This window comes from Periplaneta americana, chromosome 13, assembly GCF_040183065.1.
Source record: "Periplaneta americana isolate PAMFEO1 chromosome 13, P.americana_PAMFEO1_priV1, whole genome shotgun sequence".
Taxonomy (NCBI): domain Eukaryota; kingdom Metazoa; phylum Arthropoda; class Insecta; order Blattodea; family Blattidae; genus Periplaneta; species Periplaneta americana.
This window is the reverse complement of record NC_091129.1, coordinates 76,507,650-76,532,670: the sequence shown is the minus strand read 5'-3', so window position 1 is coordinate 76,532,670 and position 25,021 is coordinate 76,507,650. Positions and strand designations below refer to the sequence as shown.

Here is a 25,021-nt window from a genome sequence, read left to right as displayed (position 1 = left end):
GTCAAGGGGATTATAATTATTAAAGAGGACAGAAAATATCTATTTAGATTTACATTCGCACTTCGATCTCTCGATTTATTAGCAACCTGTGAGCAACGACCATAGCAAGGGGGAGCAAAAAGAGTTATTATGATCGTTGGCAAAGAGTATATTCCGTCGATGCTGCTGCCACCTACAGGCAAGTTACTTGAAAAAGACGTCAAATCAGATAATTTCAATATATGAGGCATACAAGTAACAAAAAGGAGGACATTTCTTGATTTTTTTTAAAATCTGCCCGGACCCCAGATAAAGGCATAAAAAGGAGGACATGTCCGGATAAAATAGGTCTTCTGGTCACCCTACTTAGAAAGATGATTTTCTGTGTCAAGAACGTGCTTCAGATAAACATCAGCTTAAGGGAAGAAAATTTTGAGAAATTAGTTGCAGTACGTTGTTTCAAAATAAAATAAAATTATAACATAATGTAAAGAGTGTCCCAACAAGAACGCCAAATTTAATGTGAATAAATACGACAAAAACAGGTAACAAAGAACAGATAATAGTGTCGCCAATCCAATGACAACAAAAAATTTTTGGAACATTGCGTAATTGTCCTGTTGTTGGGTTGGCGGAACTGTTATCTATTATGTTACCTGTTTCGTTGCATTAACATTATTAAGTTCTGGTTGGGACACCCTATAGAACTCAATCTTGATAGCATATATTTTCATTGTTTTTCGCTTTATTGTGGGTGTTTTGTCATATGAAATGCATGAGTGCATGCATATTAAGATTTGATAGTGCATGAAAATTCGGGCTCTAATCATAAATCTTCACCATAATTATTGTCACCAACACTAACACCACCACACCTCAACTCCTCACTTCACACCTCACCTCACCTCGAGGCATGGCTAACGAGAAAGACAGACTACAGCGCAAATTGGAGTCACATGGTTATCATGATCTAGTCATGGCCATCTTGAAATCGCCTAATATAAATACATGTTCAAAATTATAAAAAACAAAGGAATTGCTATATTAAGTTCATGTTAAAACGTGCATTTATGTATAAATTTGTTCATTGTTAGCCATGTTATGACTAAGAAACATCTTACAGATACAAATTCACACAATGAGTCAAAGTCGTTAAATGTTGTTGTTGTCCAATGACCGCTTTTGGAATCATTTAACCCAATATTGCTTCCCAATAAAGAGCACTCAGATTTCTGCACTGCTGTGCTTCTTTCTTCAGTTTTGTGCACTGAAGCAGATGTTCTTCGTTCATTGTTGATCCTGAAAGTCATTAAATTTCAAACAATAAAATTAAAATGAAATAAAATGTTTAATATGCTGGATGTTTTGATACGTAATTTCTAAATTATAATCTGGGCTTAACACTATTAACATTAATCTATACGGAACGGGCGTATGGTAATTGCGTATAGAAGACGTCAGCTGTTCACATATGCCATATTTGAACTACTCTTAACATCTGTTAACTCAGATACTTTTATCTATGTTTGTTATGCATTATGTTGATTTTTGATGAATCGGGAATAATATAGAAGTATTATGGTAAAGGTATCTTAGGGGGCAGCCCCCGCTATAAGCCCCCAGATGTATCCTAAATGCAATGAATATTATCTTTGCAGGTAGAGGAAGCATTGACACACAAATATATATATATATATATATATATAGATAATATGTCATTTTAGTGCTAGATAATGTCATTTTAGTGCTCACCTTATATCTAATTCACACTTCATTCGTACTTTTGAATTGTCAATGTGGTGTTTTGAAGTAATAAAACACTATTAACATTAACCTATACTGGTATCGTTCGTAAAATTGAAATAGGTACACTGCCTGACGGTTCACTGATCACTGTTGATTTCACTCAATGCTGGTTAACTGTGTCGTGTTAAGGTAATGTCTGCTTAAACCTTGTTTTCAATACTCTGAACTAACATTGTTGTTGATGCCATGTAGTGTGAGGTTTATATTAATGAAGGTGTATTTATGTTGGAGATTTAGAGGTTGTTTTCACAACTTTGTAGCATAGTGGTTAACCTACTAGTATGTCGAGTTGGAGGTTCGAGGATCGAATCCAGCTTAGGAAAGGTGAGTAATTTAAACATATAATATGCATTAGAGTCGATTTAATGTAGGTTAAATATAAGTAATGTCAAATAAATGACATTGTGAGTGATAGAAGATATAAAATAGATGATAAGATGAGACAGATAGAAAAGGGAGAAAAGGAGGAGAAGAGAACAGGAGTGTAATTTCGTTTTTATTTTCGAGTAAATAAGATGACGTCATGAGTACCGGTAGATAGAATAAATAGAATAGATAGAATAAATAAAATATATAGATAGAATATATATATATAGAATAGATTAGATAGAATAGAACATATACATAGAATACACAGAATATGACATAGAATAGAATAAATAGATAGATTCGAAGAGATAGAGTAGATAGAATAGAATAGATTGATACAATAGATAGAATAGATTGATAGATAGACAGATAGAGTAGAATAGAATATATAGAATAAAATAGAATAGAATAGATGGAATATTAAAAATAGATGGAAAAGAATAGATGGAATGGAATATATTGATTGAATGGAATAGACACAATAGAATAGATAGAGTGGAATAGATACAATAGAATAGCTAGATTGAATAGAATAGAATAGAATAGATAATATAGAATAGATAAAAATAGTATAGATAGAATAGATAGAATAGATAGATACAATAAAATAGAATAGATAGAATAGAATAGATAGAGAGATTGACAGATAGAGTAGAATAGTATATAGAATAGATGGAATGAAATATATAGATTGAATGGAATAGATAGAGTAGAATAGATACAATAGAATAGGTAGATTGAATAGAATAGATAATATAGTATAAATAAAATAGTATAGATAGAATAGAATAGATATAATAGAATAGACAGATAGAATAGGATAGATAGAATAGAATAGAGATAGAATACAATAGATAGAATAGATAGATAGAATAGAAAAGATACAATAGATAGATAGATTAGAGTAAATAGAATGGAATAGATAGAATAAAATAGATACAGTAGAATAGATAGACAGAATAGAATAGATAGAATAGACATAAACAGATCGATAGATAGATATATAAATAGATAGGTAGATAGAATAGTTAGAAAAGAATGGATGGATAGATAGAAAGGCTAGAAAGATAGGATAGATGGTTAGATAGGATAGAATAGATAGAAAAGAATAGAATGAATAAAATAGATAGAATAGAATAGATAGAAATGAACATATAAATAGAATAGAATAGACAGAATAGGACAGATAGACTAGAATGCATAAAATAGATAGAATAGAATAGATAGAACAGATAGATAGTTTAGATAGAATAGGATATAGATTGATAGAATAGATAGATCGTGTAGAATAAAATAGAATGTATAGAATAAAATAGATGGAATAGAATAGATAGAATAAAATAATAAAATAGATAGAAAAGGATAGATATAATAGAATAGATAGATTAGATAAAACATTGATGAATACAATAGGTAGAATAGAATAGATAAAAGAATAGAAGATAGATTATATAGACTAGATAGGGGAGATAGAATTGATAGAATAGATAGATCGAATAGATAGATTGAATAGAATAGCTGGAATAGAATAGATAGAGTAGAGTAGATAGAATGGAATAGAATAAAATAGATACAATAGAATAGATACATAGAATCAATACATAGAATAGATGGAATAGAATTGTTAGATAGAATAGACATAAACAGATCGATAGATAGGTAGATAGATAGAGAGATAGAGGGATAGATATAATAGAATAGAGTAGATAGAATAGTTAGGAAAGAATGGATAGGTAGATATTATGGATAGATATATAGAATAGGTATATAGGATAGATAGAAAGGATAGATAGGATAGATGAATACATAGACAGATAGAATAGGGTAGATAGAGTAGCAAAGATAGATGGCAATTAATAGAGTAGGTAGGATAGGTAGAATAGAATACATAGAATAGAACTGATAGAATATAATAGAATGGCATAGATAGAATAGAATAGATAGATTCATTAGAATAGATAAAATAGAAGATATACATAGAATAGATAGAAAAGAATAGCTAGAATGGAATAGATTTAATAGAATGGAGTAATTAGAATGGAATAGAACAAAAGATAAAATAGATAGACAGTTAGATGGATGTATAGATAGATAGCTAGATAGATAGAATGGAATGGATATAATAGATAGAAAAGATAGAATAGAAAGAATGGAATAGAATAGATACGTTAGATAGGTATAATAGACAGACAGTTAAATAGAAAGATATTTAGATAGATAAATAAATATATATATATATATATATATATATACATATATATATATAGGTAGATAGATATATAGATAGAATAGGGTACATAGAGTAGGAAAGATAGATTACAATTAATAGAATAGGTAGAATAGATAGAATAGAATACATAGAACTGATAGATAGAATAGCATAGATAGAACAGAATAGAATGGATAGAATAGATAGACTAAATAAGAGAGAATAGAGATAGAATAGATAAGATAGAATGGAATAGAATAGATAGATTCATTAGAGTAGATAAAATAGAAGAGAAAGAATAGAATAGATAGAAAAGAAAGGTAGAATGGAATAGACTAAATAGATAGAATGGAGTAAATAGAATGGAATAGAATAGAACAGAAAAGATAAAATAGATAGGTAGAGAGATAAACAGAGATAGAATGGAATGGATATAATAGACAGACAGAAAAGATAGAATAGAATAGAAAGAAATAATGGAATAGAAAGAATAGAATAGATTAGATAAATAGGTATAATAGACTGATAGTTAAATAGATAGATAAATAGATCGATAACTAGGATAGATATAGATATATAGTATAGATAAAGATGTATACAGGGATGGAAATGATAAATAGAGGGATAGAATAGATAGAGATAGACAGATAGATAGAATAGGGTAGAGGGAATAGGAAAGATAAATTAGATTGACTAGAATAGGTAGGATAGATAGAATAGAATAAATAGAATAGAGTGGATAGAATAATAATAATAATAATAATAATAATGATTTATTTAACCTGGCAGAGTTAAGGCCATACGGCCTTCTCTAACACTCAACCAGGAGTAAAGACTGCGTTACAAAAACACTACAAATTTACAAATTACACTACAATTTTACACACAAAATTGAATAAGATAATAATAATAATAAAAAATAAACAACAAATAAGAAGAAATCCGACATAATATATAACATACAGAAAGAAAGAAAAAAGCATAATAATATGTGAACAGCAGGTCAAAATAAATGAGGCATACAAAAAAAAGACAATTATTCATAATAATAATAATAATAATAATAATAATAATAATAATAATAAAATAAGAATAGTAATAATGATGATGATAATAATAATAATAATAATAATAATAATAGTAATAAAATAGTGCAGTACACAGTATACAGTGAATACAATATTTCTAAATAAACACAATAAGGAAAATTAAGATTATATATAGCTCAACTTATCACATTAGAGATATAACATTATCGGAAAATATGAAAACAAAAATATAAAATAAGTTGAATTCATTAGAACATAAAAAAAATGTGAAAACGTGGAAACATGCAATACAACTCTTGTCATAATAGTAAGTTAGTTTGGCAACTCGTCATAAGATAATTTTCTAACTTTGATTTGAAAGAATTCAATGTTCGGCAGCCCTTGACTTCAGGCGGCAGAGAGTTCCAGTGACGAGAGGTAGCAACAGTGAAGGATGAGGAATACAGAGACGATGCGTGAAGTGGAATTTCTAGCGTGTTATCGCGTTGTGATCGAGTATTAATATTATGATAGCGAGAGAGAGTATGAAATCGAGCGAATAAATAATAGGGGGATGAAGAGTGCATAATTCGATATAAGAGAGAAAGTGAGTGCAGATTTCTCCTCTCATGTAACCTAAGCCATGATAACTTCTTGAAAGAAGGTGAGATATGATCATAGTATCGAACATTACAAATGAAGCGGACGCACGCGTTATGAACACGCTGTAGTTTCTGAGCGGAATCAATCCTGAGATCACTGAACAAAACGTCGCAATAATCGAAGTGAGGTAGAATGAGTGTCTGTACCAGCGTCTGTTTTAATTTAGATGGATAATGATACAATCTTTTTAGTGAATGGAGAATAGAGAATGCCTTCTTACATGTATATTTAATATGCGTATCCCAATTGAGATTAGATTCGAAATGTACTCCGAGATTTTTGACGGTAGAGCTAAACGGGATGATTGTTTTATTCAGTTTCACAGGCGGAATATTCAGGTCGTTGACTTCAGGAATTAATCTACGGTTCGCGAACAGAATAGCCTGTGATTTACATGCGTTTAGGTTAAGCCCAAATTGTTGAGACCAGGAAGAGATGGAATCAAGATCTTCATTCAGACTATTAATGCTATCGTTTAGTGCGTCGGGACGGGCTGAAATATACAATTGAACGTCGTCTGCATATATTTGATATCTGCAGTGCTTAAATGAGTTGGAAATTCCATTTATATAAATAGAGAAGAGCAAGGGGCCTAATACTGATCCCTGAGGAACTCCTGTATCTACAGTACGCCAGGAAGAGAAACGATTATTAGATATGACACGCTGCTGGCGGCCAGTAAGGTAGGAGTACATCCAGGTGATAGCACTATCAGAAAGGTGTAGCGTTTGTAGTTTAGTTAATAGTAGATCGAAGTCAACAGAATCAAAGGCTTTGCTATAGTCCAATAAAACTAGTACAGTAGCCTGTCGTTTATCCATGGCTGCGCGTATGTCCTCAGTAACATTCAACAAAGCAGTAGAAGTGCTATGGCCATTTCTGAATCCTGATTGTAAAGGGTCTAAAAGATTAAATTCTATTAGGTAGTCTGACAACTGCTTATGAATGATGCGTTCCAGAGCTTTAGATAAAACGGGAAGAATGGAGATTGGCCTATAGTCTTTTGCAGAATAGATAGAATAGAATAAATAGAACGAATAGAACAGATAGATAGTATAGAATAGATAGAATAGCAAAGATAGAACAGAATAGATTAGATAGAAAAGGATAGAAGATAGATTATATAGACTAGATAGGGGAGATAGAATAGATAGATCGAATAGATAAAATAGAATAGATAGAATGGAATAGAGTAAAATAGATACAATAGATTAGATACATAGAATGGAATAGATAGAATAGAATAGATGGAATAGAATATTTAGATAAAATATTATAAACACAGACAGATAGATAGATAGATAGATAGAAAGAATAGATAGATTAGTAAGGAAAGAATGGATAGATAGGATAGACAGATAGGATGGATAGATAGATAGATAGATAGATAGATAGATAGATAGATAGATAGATAGATAGATAGATAGATAGATAGAATAGATATATAAGATAGACAGATAGAAGGGATACATAGAAAGGATAGACAGATAGGAGAGATAGATAGATAGATAGATAGATAGATAGAGTAGGAAAGATAGATTACAATTAATAGAATAGGTAGGATAGATAGAATAGATCAAATAGAATAGGTAGAACGAATAGAACTGATAGATAGAATAGAATAGATATAATAGCATAGATAGAACAATAAAATGGATAGAATTGAATAGATAAAAAGAATAGAAGATAGACTAGAGTAGATAGAATGGAATAGATTAGATAGATTCATTACAATAGATAAAATAGAAGAGATAGAATAGAATAGATACATAGAAAAATAGCTAGAATGGAATAGACTGAATAGATAGATAGAATGGAATAGAATAGAACAGAAAAGATAAAATAGACAGACAGATGGATAGATAGATAGATAGATAGATACATAGAAAAGATAAAATAGAATAGAAAGAAAGAATGGAATAGAATAGATAGGATAGATAGGTATAATAGACTAATAGTTAAATAGATGGATAGATAGATCGATAAATAGGATAGATATAGATAGTGTAGATAAAGATGTATAGAGGGATGGAAATGATAGAGGGATAGAATAGATAGAGATAGATAGATAGTTAAATAGATATATAGATAGATAGAAGGAAGGATGGATAAATAGATGGATAGATAGATAGATGGATCGATGGATAGATAGATAGATAGATAGATAGATAGATAGATAGATAGATAGATAGATAGATAGATAGATAGACTAAATAGAAAAGATTGAATAGAGTAGATAGAATGTAATAGAATAGGTAGATTCATTACAATAGATAAAATAGAAGAGATAGAATAGAATAGATACATAGAAAAATAGCTAGAATGGAATAGACTGAATAGATAGATAGAATGGAATAGAATAGAACAGAAAAGATAAAATAGACAGACAGATGGATAGATAGATAGATAGGTAGATAGATAGATAGATAGATAGATACATACATAGAAAAGATAAAATAGAATAGAAAGAAAGAATGGAATAGAATAGATAGGATAGATAGGTATAATAGACTAATAGTTAAATAGATGGATAGATAGATCGATAAATAGGATAGATATAGATAGTGTAGATAAAGATGTATAGAGGGATAGAATAGATAGAGATAGATAGATAGTTAAATAGATATATAGATAGATAGAAGGAAGGATGGATAAATAGATAGATAGATAGATAGATAGATAGATAGATAGATAGATAGATAGATAGATGGATGGATGGATCGATGGATGGATAGATAGATAGATAGATAGATAGATAGATAGATAGATAGATAGATAGATAGATAGATAGATAGATAGATAGATAGATAGATAGATAGATAGATAGATTAGATAGATAGACTAAATAGAAAAGATTGAATAGAGTAGATAGAATGTAATAGAATAGGTAGGATAGATAGGTATGATAAATAGATAGACAATTAGATAGATAGATAGATAGATAGATAGATAGATAGATAGATAGATAGATAGATAGATAGATAGATAGATAGATAGATAGATAGATAGATAGATAGAAGGAAGGATGGATAAATAGATGGATGGATAGATGGATAGATAGATGGATGGATCGATAGATAGGTAGGTAGATAGATAGATAGACTAAATAGAAAAGATTGAATAGAATAGATAGAATGTAATAGAATAGGTAGGATAGATAGGTATGATAAATAGATAGACAATTAGATAGATAGATAAATTGATAGATAGATATATAGATAGGTAGATAGATAGATAGATAGATAGATAGATAGATAGATAGATAGATAGATAGATAGATAGATAGATAGATAGATAGATAGATAGATAGATAGATAGAGGACAAAAGAGAGAAAATAGAGAAGAAAATACAGCAGAAATTATAGAGAAACAGACGGAAAAATAGGAGGAAAGGCATTGTCGAAAATAGAGAGAAAATGGACGTCAAAGTAAGAGTGAAAATGAGAGGAAATACAGTAGAAAATACAGAAGGGAGAGTAGAAAATAGAGCAGAGTATAGATGTAAAATATACGGTGAATAAATGAAATTGAGAAAATATAGAGGGGAGAAATGTGGAGAAAATAAAGTAGAAAATAAGGAGGAAGTGGAACAGAAAGAGGGGTTAAATAGAGGAGAAAAGAGAGAAAATAGTGAAACCAGAATGAAAATAGAGACTATAAATAGAATATAGAGAGATAATTCAGGAAGAAATAGTGTATATAATACAGGCAAAAACAGAATAGAAAATAGAGGACAGCATAAGAGAGAAGATGGAGAAAAAAATGATTAGAAAAAAATCGTAAAAATTCACATGAAAATATAGGGAAACTAGAGGACAAAATAGAGAGAAAACAGAGTCTAAAATGGACAGAAACAAGTGGGAAACTAAAGGAAGAAATAGATGGAAAATCGAAGACATAATAGGGGAGAAATTGACAGAAAATAGAGGAGAAAATATACAAAAAATAGAGGAGTAAATACACAGAAAATAAAGCAAAAATACATTAGAAGAAAAAGTAGAAAATAGAGTACAAATGAGAAAAGAAAATAGAGGAGAAAAAAATAGAACATAGAGTAGACAACTGAGGATAAAATAGAGTAGAAAAATGAAGAGAAAATAATGAACAAAATTCAGAAGAAAATTCAGAAATAATAGAAAAACATTGGGAAAACGGAATAGAAAGTAGAGGATAAAATAGGGAGAAAATGGAGCGAACATAGTGCAGCAAATAGTGATAAAATGGAATAGGTAGTAGGGAAAAGTAAAGTAGAAAACAGGGAGAAATTACAGAAGAAAATTGGAGAGAAGATAGAGTAGAAATGCAGAAGAGAATAAAGAGAAAATAAAGAAAAATAGATAGGAAATAGAGGAGAAAAGATGAGAGCGTACAGACATAACAAAACTAAAAGATAGAGACAAAGAGGACAAAATAGGAGGGAAGATAGAGTAGAATGGACACAAATTAGAGCAGAATATAGAGGACAAAATTCAGAGAACATTGATGAGCAAATACAGTAGAAAAAATAAAAAAGGAGAGAAAAATAGAGAAAAAGAGCACAGAAAAAAGAGACAATAAAAGAAAAAAAGGAAGAGTAAATAGAGCAGGAAATAGATACAAAATAGAGAAAAATACAGTAGAAAATTGACAGAAAATAGACGAGGGAAAAAATAAGAAAGTGCAGAGAGAATGGAGTAGAAACCAGAGAAAAAATTGAGACATACAACAAAAAATACGCAGAAAATAGAGTAGAAATTACGAGATAAAATACAGCATAAATTAGACGAAAATAGTGAGAAAATATATTACAAAATAGAACATAAGATACAGAGAATATAAAATAGAAAATACAGGAGAAAAGTAGAGGATAAAACAGGGACTAAATAGAAGAGAACATAGAGAAAAAAAAACAGAAAATAGATCAGAAAATAGTGTAACAATAGAGGACAAAATAGGGAGAATTCGACGAGAAGTCAGAGCAGAGTATTGAGAAGAAAAGGGAGAAAATACAGTAGAAAATAGAAGAAATTAGAACAGAAAATAGAGTACTAGATAGAGAGAATATAGAGCAGAAACTAGAGGGAAAATAGAGTACAAAATGTAGAAAATATACATGACAAAATACAGAGAAAATAGAGGAAAATATAGACAGGAAACAGAGCAGTAAATAGACAATAAATTGAATATAAAATAGAGAAAATAAGACATAATAGAGCAAAAGATAGTAGAAAATTGAGAGAAAACAGAGCAGAAAATATAGACTGAATAGAGACTAAACACAGTAGAAGAAAGAGGAGAAAAAGAGAAAAAAATAGAAAGAAAAGAGAAGAAAGAGAACACAATAAAGAGAAAAGAAGAACAGTAAATAGTGGAGAAAATAGAGTGAACATACAGCAGCAAATAGGGGAGAAAATAGAACAGCAAATAGAGGACAAAAGAGAGTGAAAATAGAGAAGAAAATACAGCAGAAATTATAGAGCAATAGATGGAAAAATAGGAGACAAGATATAGTTGAAAACAGAGAGAAAATAGACAACAAAATAAGAGAGAAAATGGGAGGGAATACAGTGGAATATAGACAAGGGACAGTAGAAAATATGGCAGAGTATAGAGGTAAAATAGACCAGTAAATAGAGCAAATTGAGAGAAAATAGAGTGGAGAATGGTGAAGTAGGTTAAATATAGGACAAAACAGGGAAAATAGAGAAAACAGAATGACAATAAAGAAGATAATAAGAATATAGAGAGATAATGAAGGAAAAAATAGGGGAGAAGATACAGGCAAAAACAGGGAGAGAACAGACAGAAAGTAGAAGACAAAATAAGAGAGAAAATGATTAGAAATAGAGATAAAAATTGACGTGAAAATATAGGGAAAATAGAGGACAAAATTGAGAGAAAACAGAGTCTAAAATGGACAGAAACAAGTTGGAAACTAAAAGAAAAAATAGATGGGAAAAAGAGGACATAATAGGGGAGAAAATGACATAAAACGGAGGAGAAAATATACAAAAACTAGAGGAGTAAATACACAGAAAATAGAGCAAAATGCATTAGAAGAAATAGTAGAAAATAAAGTACAAAAGAGAAAGGAAAATAGAGAAGAAAATTAGTAGAACATAGATTGGACAACTGAGGATAAAAGTAGAGTAGATAATAATGTAGAAAATTCAGAAGAAAATACAGCGATAATAGAGAGGAAACACAGGGAAAGCAGAGGACAAAATAGAGAGAAAATGGAGCGAACATAGAGCACCAAATAGAGATAAATCGAGTAGGTAGTAAGCAGAAAGTAAAGTACAAAACAGAGACAAATTACAGGAAAAAATAGGAGAGAAAATCGAGTAGAAAATACAGAGAAAAATAAAGAGAAAATAGAGCAAAAATACAGAAGAAATAGAGGAGAAAAGATGAGTGCATATAGACATAAAATAAACTAAAAAAATAGAGACAAAGAGGACAAAACAGGAGGAAAAATAGAGCCGGCAATAGACAGAAAATAGAGCAGAATATAGAGGACAAAATACAGACACCACTGAGGAGCAAATACAGTAACAAAATAAAAGAAAACCAGAGCAACAGAGCAGAGAAAAAGAGACAATAAAAGACAAAATAGAAGAGAACGTAGAGCAGAAAATAGATACAAATTAGAGGAGAAAATACAGTAGAAAATGTACAGAAAATAGACGACAGAAAAAGAGGAGAAAATGGAGAGAAAATAGAGTGGAAAACAGAGAGAAAATTTAGACAATACAACAAAAAATACGGAGAAAAGAGAGTACAAAGTAGAAGATAAAATAGAGAATAAATTACAGATGAAAATAGTGAGAAAATATATTACAAAATAGAGGATAAAATACAGAGAATATGAAATACAGGAGAAAGTAGAGGAGAAAACAGACAAAATAGAGAAGAAAATAGAGAAAAAGAGCAGAAAATAGAACGGAACATAGAGTAACAATAGAGGAGAAAATAGAATTCGACGAGAAGTCAGAGCAGAATATTGAGGAGAAGAGAGAAAATACAGTATAGAATAAGAGACATTAGAACTGGAAATAGAGCACAAAATAGGGAGAATATAGAGGAGACACTGAAGGGACAATAGAGGAGAAAATAGGAGAGAAAATAGAGTATAAAATATATAACATATACACGACACAATACAGAGAAAATAGAGAATAATATAGACAGGAACTACAGCAGAAAATAGATAAGAAATCGCAAAGTAAGTAGAGAGAATAGGACATACTACAGCAGAAAATAGGGTAGGAAATTGAGAGAAAACAGAGCAATAAATAGAGACGAAAAAGAGTGGAACAAAGAGAATAAAATAAAGAGAATATAGAGGAGCAAATAGAAGAGAAATAGAACGAACATAGGACAGCAAATAGAGGAAAAATAGAGAGAAAATAGAATACAAAATGCAGCAAAAATTGTAGAGGAATAGACGGACAAATAGGAGACAAGATATAATACAAAATAAAGAAAAAAATAGACGACAAAATAGAGGAGAAAATAAGGGAATAAATAGGGTACAAAATTGACAAGGAGGAGTAGAAAATAGAGCAGAATATAGAGGGAAAATAGAGCAGTAAATAGACGAAATTGAGAGGAAATAGAGTGGAAAATAGTGGAGAAAATAAAGTAGAAAATAAGGAGGAAGTAGTAGAGAAAGAGGGAAAATAGAGAAAGCAGGGAAAATAGAGGATAAAATAGAGAAAACAGAATGAAAATAGAAAAGATAAAAAGAAAACAAAGAAAATACAGGAATAACTAAGGGAGAAAATAGGGAGACAATAGAGAGAAAATAGAGAACAAAATAAGAGAGAAAATGGAGCAGAAGAATGAGTAGAAATAGAGGTGAAAGTAGAGGGAAAATAGAGGACAAAATGGAGAGAAGATAGAGTCGAAAATGGACAGAAACAAGAGTGAAACTAAAGGAAAAATTAGATCGGAAACAGAGGATACAATAGGGGCGAAAAGAACAGAAAAAAGACGAGAAAATATACAAAAAATAAAGGAGTATATACAAGAAAATAAAGCAAAAACATTAGAAGAATTAGTAGAAAACAGGCAACAGAGAAAAGCAAATAGAGGAGAAAATTAGTAGAATATCCTAATATACGGAAAAATATGGGACAAGATATAATACAAAACAGAGAGAAAATAGACGACAAAATAAGGGAAAAATAGAGGAGAAAATAAGAGAAGATATACAGTACAAAATAGACAACAGAGTAGAAAATAGAGCAGAATATAGAAGGAAAACAGAGCAGTAAGTAGAGGAAATTTAGAGAAAATAGAGTGGAAAATGGTGGAGAAATTAAAGTAGAAAATAAAGAGGCAGTGAAAGAGAAACAGAGGAGAAAACAGGAAAATGGAGGGGAAAATAGAGAAAACAGAATGCAAATAGAGAAGATAAAAAGAAAATAGAGAGAAAAATACAGGAATAAATAGCGGAAAAGATATAGGGAAAAATAGGGAGAGAATAAACAGAAAATGGAGGGAAAAATAAGGTTGAAAATGGAGAAGAAAAATGAGTAGAGATAGAGGTAAAATAGTGGTGAAAGTAGAGGGAAAATAGAGAGAAAACAGTCAAAAATGGACAGAAACAAGAGGGAAGCTAAGGGAAAAAATAGATGGAAAATAGAGGACACAATAGGGGAGAAAATAACAGAAAATAGAGAAGAAATATACAAATAATAGAGGAGTAAATACAACATAGAGCAAAAATAACTAGAAGAAATAGTAGAAAATAGAGTACAAAAGAGAAAAGAAAATAGAGGAGAAAAATGTTAGAAAATAGAGTAGACAACTGAGGATAAAATAGAGTAGAAAAATGAGGATAAAATAAAGTACAAAATTCAGAAGAAAATACAGAGGCAATAGAGGGAAAACAGAATAGAAACTAGAGGATAAAACAGAGAGAAAATAGAGGAGAAAATGCAGCGAACATAGAGCACCAAATAGGGATAAAATGGAGTAGGTAGTAGGGAGAAAGTAAAGTAGAAAACAGAAATTACAGAAGAAAAGAGGAAAGAAAGTAGAGTAGAAAATACAGAATAAAATAGAAAATAGAGAAAAAAGAGAGGAAATAGAGGAGAAAAGGTGAATGCATATAGACTTAAAATAAACTAAAAAATAGAGACAAAGAGACCAAAACAGGAGAGAAAATGGAGCAGACAATAGACAGAAATTAGAGCAGAATATAGAGGACAAAATACAGACACCATTGAGGACCAAATACAGTATAAAAAAATAAAAGAAAACAGAGGAAAAACAGAGAAAAAAAAGAGACAATACAAGACAAAACGGAAGAGAAAATCAGCCGCGGCCCGCAAGGTGAAGTGACTGAAGTGGCTCTTCACCTACATTTTAAAATTATAATCACAATAATTATGCATTTTCATTTTATCATAGTTATAACCTGCTCACAAATCTCCTGTCGCTATCTGAAAGACGAAAGCCTCGTGAAGTGTCTGGGTGTATCGCTGCACACTTTCCCTTTCGTGTCGCTTGCTGACACTCACCCCCTATATAATGTAAGAGTAGGTACTGGTTTTCAAGAAGAAACGCTTCTTTGTCCACATTTCTAGTACACAGGCCTGTTGTAGGTTGCCATGGTAACGAGCATTGACCCTCCAAGGATAGAAGAGCCGTTCCTTTGCCTAGTCAAGGAATAAAGAAACAGGTTTCTAAACACCCCTCGCTTGTCCAACCCGCCGAACCCCGACAAGGCGACAAGTGCAAACCCATTGTCAGTTTTATCCATTTCTTGGTGAGAGAAACAAGTTAATTTTGTTATTTGTGTATTATTTAGTGATGTTCATAAGTGATTTTGCGAATGAATCCAGAAAACGATGTAGTGTGTAATTTATTAGAGACACCGTTTTCTCGTTGGCGCGAGGAAGATGAGACTTATTAGTGTTTAATCGCCCAACTCCGCGTTTATCAGTGTCTGTTAGAAAACAAAAAAAGTCCGGAAATTCTTATCAATTGCATTTTAAAAGTACCTGGTATGGGGAGTATACCTGGTTATGTGGCAATGTTTTTCTACAAAAACTTTTCTGCTGGGCTTGCCTTTTATTAGGAGTGAAAAGGAACGTTTGGAATAACGCGGGGTTTGGCGATTTTGCGAACTCAACTCGTGCATTTCACAAACATGGGGATTCGAGTGAGCATTTGAAGTGCGTATTGCAATTGAAACAAGTCGAAAGAAATTTGAACTCAATTCGCGATGCGTTACAGGAGTCGTCCTTATTGTGTATTAAAATATTTAATGAGAATGTTCGGTTAAACAGGAACTTTATGAAAGTTGTGTTTCAAGCCGTTATATATTTAGCGAAACAAGAGTTGCCATTTCGAGAACATGATGAACAAGTTTCGTCACATAACCGCGGTAATTTCAAAGAACTGCTCCAAACTTTGCTCTCCGTAAGTTCCGACGAAGTTAGAAATCAATACAATAAAATTAAATGTGTATTCAGCGGCGAGTCTAAGACAATACAGAACGAACTAATTGAATGTATTTCAGACTACGTATGTAACCAAATCAAGAAAGAAGTAAATGAAACTGATTTTTTTTCATTGCAAATTGACGATGCGACGGACGTTGGACAAAACTGTCAATGCTCTATAATAGTAAGATTCGTGACTTCACATGGTAAACTGGTGGAGCGTTTCTTAGGTTTTTATGACGTAAGTTCTGATCGGACTGCACAAGCCCTGTTTGAACTAATAGACAGCATCTTAGGGCCTTTGAATTATCGTAATAAATTGATAGGACAGTGTTACGATGGCGCTAGTGTAATGTCAGGCCACATAAATGGCCTACAGAAAAAAGTCAAAGATGAAGTTCCTCAAGCTATTTTCATTCATTGTCTAGCGCATCGTTTGAATTTAGTTCTGCAACAGTATTTCAAGCTGCCGAATTTTCTTTGCAAACCTAAACGGAATTCCCACTTTCTTTCATCATTCAGGTAAACGTAACCACATTCTAAATTCAATAGTTGGAAGGCGAATTCCAACAGCTGTGGAAACGAGGTGGACATCGAACTCCAAAATACTCAAAACAGTAGTAGAGAATTGGGACGGTTTAAAAGAGGTTTTTGAAGAAATAAAAATAAATCCTGGAACTGATAGTACTTCCATCCGTCAATGCGGAGGGTTCTTGAATGACATGAACGACTTTGAATTCAGTTTTTTGGCTCTGGTTTTTTATGACATATTCCAGGGGCGGCTTTAGAGGTAGTGCCGTTGTGCCATGGCACTACCAGAATACAGAAGGAAAAGGAGAATTCATATTTTCCGCTCAAAACCTGAGAGAAACAAGTTACGCTTACACAAACTCTACCGTCAATATGATCTTTGCAGCGAAACACGTTGTAACCAGTGTTTGGAGGATGGATCTGTGCCAGGCACTACATCCCATAAGAAATATAATGGGATGCGCGTGCAATCTTCATGTTCGCTCGTCCTTTTCAGCATCTAAAAGCATGATCTGAAATGTGCCAGGCACAAATTGCCGCTGGCTTTTGCAATGCTTGTAAAACTGTATACATCCCCATTTACTACGCCGATCCCTTACTACCTCGCGCTCTGTCCTTCCGCTTTGTCTGAACAAGTTTCTTAGCGAAGACTGCAACAATAAGATAATAAAATCTCTCCCGGTTTCTTGAAAACTTGGCTTGAGAACGTTTTCACTTTATTATTTCTACCAACAGTACCAAGTGTAGTGTGAACGTGTTAAGTCGTGAGGTTGTCATCGTAATAGTGGTCGTGTTATCGTGTTGTGTACTGTTAAAAATTAATACGGTTGGCGCTTTATTGAAATCTCCGTTTTCAACATTAACATATGAAAACAAACTTCGTGTTAAAGAATTAGGCAGACCAACACCGCACTTAAATATTCATCAAAAGCAGCAAAGTGCTAAATTTAACAGATCTCGCAAATTCAACCCAGATATTTATTTAAAAAACAACTGGTTGTGTGGATGTGATGTGAAAAATGCGTTCTTCTTTTTCCCGTGTGTTCTGTTCGGAGGTGAACTTAGCTGGTCAAAAGTGGGTGTGACAGATTTAGTACACTTATGGGGTAAAATAAAAACACATCATAAGTCAAAGGTTAATATGAATAACGTCTTCAGTTTGTCTATGCTGGGTAAAGCGAACACTGGAAATCAGTTAAATTCACACTACAGACTCGCGATTGCAAAACACAATGAGCAAGTTGATAAAAACAGATATGTGTTAAATTTAATAATAAATTGTATACGATTTTGTGGGGCACTAGATTTAGCACTAAGAGGGCACGATGAATCTGAAGAGTTTTGTTTGCAAAATAGACAACTTCAACAAAAAAATGATATTATTATTATTGCTTATAGTAGGAAAAAAGAGTTACCCTCCCCCTTAGGGTATCCTGGATATACCACTGATTTTGGCACTATGCATTAAATATGTATGAGCCGCCACTGACATATTCAGTCTAACTGATGTTTTGTAGGATGTTCTGCAAAAGAAATGTTTAGATATAAGTTACTGTGCAGCTAAAATTCGAAGTACTTACGATTTGATTAATAGTAAAAGAAATGAAGAATACTGCAACAAAATATTTCGTAATGCAAAAGTGAGAAGTAACTGCAACCATAAAAGACAGCATGCCCAATTATCCGATGAAGACATTTTCTTCAAATACAAGTCATTGTTTTACGAGATAGTAGACAATATTCTGTCACAAATTAATATTAGATTTCATGACTTGAACAAAGTATCATTTCTAAGTTTGGTAGATACAACAAAATTTAAAGACTATTCTAAAGAATTTCCATCAGGTGCTTTGCAGAACTTGATCGAGTGCTACCCATCCATATTTAAAAAAAATCAACGTTTACAAAATGAACTTGAACTTCTTTATGGTGATAGCAATTACAGTGGCGTTAACGCTTTGAAAGCATTGGAGATGTTACGTCAGAGTGATGTTCATCAAGATGTATTCCAGGAAGTGTATAAGTTGTTTTCACTTGTAGTGTCTTTGCCATCCACCAGTGTGTCCGTAGAAAGAAGTTTTTCGTGTCTAAAGAGAATAAAAACTTATTTGCGGAATACAATTTCCCAGCAGCGTTTGTCCTCCTTGGCTAACATTTCTATTCATAGAGAACTTCTTTCGGAACTTGAAGGACAACCCAGCTTTTTAGATGACATCATTGACAAATTCGCGGCCCTGAAGAACAGGAGAATAGACCTACTCTACAAGAGATAAGGTAAGATTGAAAAAATATTGTTTCTTGTCACATACAGTTGTCAGCACTTCACTTGTCTTCTGAATCACGGGCCGCCCCTGGAGGAAATAGAGCAGAAAATATATACAAAATAAAGTTGAAAATAGAGAGAAAATAGAATAAAAATTGGCAAGAAAATACAGGAGAAATTAGAGGAGAAAATTGAGAGAAAATAGAGTAGAGAACTGAGAGAAAATTGAGACAATACAACAGAAAATACGGAGAAAAGAGAGTACAAAGTAGAAGATAAAATAGAGAATAAATTACAGAAGAAAATAGTGAGAAAATATATTACAAAATAGAGGATAAAATACAGGAATATAAAATATAAAATACAGGAGAAAGTAAAGGAGAAAACAGAGAAAAAGAGCAGAAAATAGAGGAGAAAATAGAACGGAAAATAGAGTAACAATAGAGGACAAAATAGAAGGAATTCGACGAGAAGTCAGATCAGGATATTGAGGAGAAAAGAGAGAAGGTTCAGTACAGAATAGGAGACATTAGAACTGAAAATAGAGCATAAAATACAGGAAGGGAAGGGAAAATAGAGGAGAAAATAGGAGAGAAAATAAAGTTAAAATATAGAAAATATACAAGACAAAATACATAGAAAATAGAGAATAATATAGACACGAACTACAGCAGAAAATAGACAAGAAATCGCATAGAAAATAGAGAAAATAGAACATAATACAGCAGAAAATATAGTAGGAAATTGAGATAAAGCAGAGCAGAAAATAGAGACAGAATAGAGACGAAAAAGAGTGAAAATAGAAGAGAAAATAGAAAGAAAAGAGTAGAAAGAGAATAAAATAGAGAGAATATAGAACAGCAAATAGAGGAGAAAAATAGAGCGAACAGAGCAGCAAGTGGAGCGGAAAATAGAACGAACATAGAGCAGCGAATTGAGGAGAAAATGGAGAGAAAATAGTGTAGAAAATATAGTAAAAATTGTAGAGGAATAGACGGAAAAATAGGAGGCAAGTTATAGTAGAAAATAGCGAGAAAATAGACGACAAAATAAGAGAGGAAATACAGCAGAAAATAGAGTAGATAATAGAGGAGAATATAGAGGGAAAATGAAGCACTAAATAGAGGAAATTGAGAGAAAATAGAATATAAGATATTGTAGAAAATAAAGTAGAAAATGAGGATGTGAAAGAGGAACAAAGGAAAAATAGAGGAGAGAACATGGAAAATAGGGGAGAAAATAGGGAAAACAGAATTAAAATAGAGAATGTAAAAATAAAATAGAGAGAATGTGCAAGAGTAAATAGGGGAAAAGATACAGGGAAAAATTCAGAGAGAATAAAGAGAAAATAGAGAAACAAAATAAGAGAGAAAATGGAGCAGAAGAATAAGTAGAAATAAATGTTAAAGTATATGGAAAATGAAGGACAAAATAAAGAGAAAACAATCGAAAATGGACAGAAACACGAGGGAATCTAAAGGAAAAAAATAGATGAAAAATAGAGGACACTATAGGGGAAAAAAACAGAAAATAGATGAGAAAATATACAAAAAATTGAGGAAATACAAAGAAAATAGAGCAAAAATACATCAGAAGAAATAGTAGAAAACAGACTACAAAAGAGAAAAGAAAATACAGGAGGAAAATAGTAGAAAAGGAGTAGACAACTGAGGACAAAAATTGAGTAGTAAAATGAGGAGAAAATAAAGTAGAAAATTCAGAAGAAAATACAGAGATAATAGAGGGAAAACACAGGGAAAACAGAATAGAAAGTAGAGGACAAAATAGAAAGAAAATAGAGGATAACATGGAGCGAACATAGAGCACCAAATAGAGATAAAATGAAGTAGGTAGTAGGGAGAAAGTAAAATAGAAATTACAGAAGAAAATAGAAGAGAAATTAAAGTCGAAAATACAGAATAAAACTGAGAGAAAATAGAGGAAAAGTAGAGAGAAAATAGAGGAGAAAAATGGGAGCATATAGAGATAAAACAAACAAGAAATAGAGACAAAGAGGACAAAACAGGAGAAATAATAGAGCAGACAATAGACAGAAATTAGACCAGAATATAGAGGACAAAATAAAGACAAAATTGAGGAGAAAATACAGTAGAAAAATATAAAAGAAAATAGAGAAAAGCAAAGAAAAGGAGACAATAAAAGATAAAATGGCAAAGAAAGTAGAGCAGAAAAGATATAAAATAGAGCAGAAAATAGAGAGAAAATAGAGTAGAAAATTGGCAGAAAAAGGAGGAGGAAAAGTAGAGGAGAAAATAGGGAAAAAATAGAGCAGAATATAAAGTAGCAATAAGAATAGAAAATAGAGTAGGAAATAGAGAAAAACAGATAGAGTACAAAATAGGGAAGAAACTGGAGAAAATATAGAGCAGAAAATGTAAGAGAAAATGATGATAAAGGATAAGAGAAAGTAGAATATAAATAGAAACAGAGAAAATAGATAAAAATAGAATAGACGAGAAAATAGAGGGATAATAATAAGAAAATAGAGGACGAAATATAGTAGGAAATTCCAACTTAGCTAGCTGAGAACCCGAGAAGACATTTCATATACAACACCGGGAAAGCCTCAAGTCCTACTAGTACCAGGTTTGTACATTGAAAATTTTATATCAAATAAGCTGAAATCAGTCAATAAATACCAATCACTTAGTACTGGGAATTAACTACTATCTATGTGATAACAAAATACATCATTCAAAAGTATAAATTAGGATAATACTTTATGCAGGACTATACAGAAAACTCCAGTGGTTACATATGCTAGCGAAGCTTGGGTTTTAACAATAAATAATGAAAATATGCTAGCAGTTTGGGAAAGAAAAGTCCTGAGAAAGATATATGGCCCCCATTTTGAAAATGGTCAATTTAGAAGTAGAACAAATAAAGAACTAATGGAACTGTATGGAGAACCGAGTATCGTTTCCTTCATTAAGAAAGGCAGACTTAGATGGTTGGGACATCTTGAACGTATGCCAGAAGGCCGATTACCTAAACGGGCATTATATGGACACCCAGGAGGATTAAGGAAGAGAGGAAGACCAAGGTTGAGGTGGCTTCAGGATGTGGAGGATGATCTGCGGAGAGTTGGATGCAAGAGATGGAGACAACGGGCTCAAGATAGAGATGAATGGTTTCTACTGATTAAGGAAGCCCAGGCCCTTCATGGGCTGTAGTGCTAATAATGAATGAATGAATGAATGAATACAGAAAACTAACCTTTTACTATCAGGTATACACATGAAGTAGTTTCTGTCTCCGTGTCCCCAGGTTTTCACCATGAGCAGCCTCTCCTGAATGCTTGTCTGTTCTATATATTTTCTGTTTTTCTTTGGAATCGTCAGCTTTGTACAGACATTCAAACTGGAAGGATATGACATCTCACTGAACATAATGCAGGAAAAATATTCTAGCCTTCACTGTGATGATGGTAATTACTAACGCCAATCTTCATCTCAGCGGTACATAATTGAAACGGTGAGTGGAAAAGGGGTAACATTCCAAAAAATGCGAAAATAAACTGAGATAGCAAAATTGTTCATATATCATAGCCCTACCTATTTAGCAGAAAAAGAGTAATATTCCTATCATCCTAATGCCAATGGCATGACCCGTGTTTTGCAGTTGAGTAGAAGAACGGGAACATTCCAGGAATGTTACTTTTATTCCACTCAGTAGTGGAGCACTATTGTGTTACTTTTCATACGGTATGCTTGGAGCGCTGACAAGCACTGTAATAATCGTTTAGTTTCTTAACTGTTTTAGTGCTTTGTTGTTACTGGTGTTGCAGGTTATGTTTGATCATTCTTTTTTTAGTAGGTTATTTAGGACGCTTTATCAACATCTAGGTTATTTAGCGTCTGAATGAGATGAAGGTGATAATGCCGGTGAAATGAGTCCGGGATCCAACACCGAAAATTACCGAGCATTTGCTCATATTGGGTTGAGGGAAAACCCCCGGAAAAACCTCAACCAGGTAACTCGTCCCAACCGGAAATCGAACCCGGGCCACCTGGTGTGGACTGTTTGATCATCGGTATTCTGTCTGCAAGATTTGGAAAATAGTTTTTGAAGTTAGTGTCTTTGAGTAAAAAACAACAATGTTAGAAGAGGAAGATAATGAGCCAAGAAGAAAGAAAAGAAAGGTTAACAAGAATACACATACAAAAGAAATGGAGGAAATATCTAGGAGTAGGGGAGAAGAGTTTGTAATTTACAAAGGTGTATTAGTCGAGAGCAAAAAAACAACATTGTAACACCGTTTATATTATTGTTTCTTTTTCCACATTTCAAAAAAAGTATTTGTACACTTTTTTCGACAGTTATGCTATTAAGAAAACTTACTAATTATTCAAAATATTTCTGTTCATTTTAACCAATATTCTATTTGACTGGAAAAAGAGTAACATTCCCAAACTTTAAACAATCAAATCTAAAAAACCTATTTATATATTAACAAACAAATATAAAGGCTGAGATACTTGTGACTAGTAGTAAATGTGACCAATTATAAGTTTTTTTATTAAATTAAAAGTAAAGTCACAAAACAGTTTTCTTTTATTATCTCGAAAGCATGATTTTACAATGCTACCCCTTTTCCACTCACCGATTCAATTATGGTGGATACAAAACAGACATGAATGGTTAATATGAGGCCCTCAGAATAGAAAAGGCGCATAAGCCACACGCTACACTGTGCTGACTGCTTCCCAGTTATGCATGATACATTAAGTTGTAAAGCAACAGTGTCAATGACTAGGGACATTAGATGACTGTCAAACAAAACCCATGTATAAAAGTAATAATTATTATAATATATTATATTTTTCTGTTTATTTTCTCTCGTTTTCTGCCTAGTTCTTTATATGAGGGTTGTCTTGTTTAGACAAATGCCTAGTATTTCTTTCAGTCCCTTGCTTGATGTGGTAGATATTGCATCTTTAAGTGTCGTTCTATCTTAGGGCTAGTGGTTATAGCTTTTTGGTATAATTATGCATTAAATTAGCAGTATGTAAATTGCACTTTTTCTTAATGATGATAATGATTAGTACATTATGCAACCAGCCTATAATGATAGTAATTAAGACGCAAGTATATTTGTTTATGAAACGAGCTTGCGAGTTTTCATACGAGCGTCTTAATTACCATTATAGGCAAGTTTCATACGACTTTTTATGCTCGACCATATTTCTAACTTGAAATTATTCAGAAGTATTCATTTTATTTGTATCTGACAGAAGATCGGAAGTGACCTTGTTCATAGCTCGTGAATTGTGAGATGTGCGCAGACGCGAAAGTAGGCCTATTGATTTTTTCCGAGGAACAATGTCATTGACCTTGATGTAATGTAGAGAATGTATAACCTGGAAATTGATTTAGAATTGAAAAACGAGATGACAAATTGAATTTATTTGAATATTATTTACAATTAACGCTAATTATTATAGTAACAGAACATAACTTTCTGCGACAGTATTGGATTTCCAGCCTCCGTGACGTTTCCCTCGTCTTTCGATTGCATATCCGAGAATAATCGAAAACCTGAGCTTTAATGAATAGGTGTACTTTAATGACATGCATTAAAGGACTGCTACCAGGTGTATAATTACTACATTTCGGCATGGTCGAGCATAAAATATTTATTGTCACCAATAGATCGCGGAAATTCATGCAATTGCATGTTTTTTTTATTGATTTGGCATATGGAAAAAGTAATAGT

At 32.1% G+C, this 25,021-nt stretch overlaps 1 long non-coding RNA gene across 1 annotated transcript; it reads right to left on the bottom strand.

Annotated features, from left to right (window-relative positions):
* Window positions 1-72: 72 nt before the first annotated feature.
* Window positions 73-23,031, bottom strand: LOC138712038 (uncharacterized). The gene is made up of 2 exons (XR_011335591.1): window positions 22,522-23,031; window positions 73-1,278 (listed from the first exon to the last, which is right to left on the bottom strand). It is a non-coding gene; the product is annotated as an uncharacterized lncRNA (long non-coding RNA).
* Window positions 23,032-25,021: the final 1,990 nt, after the last annotated feature.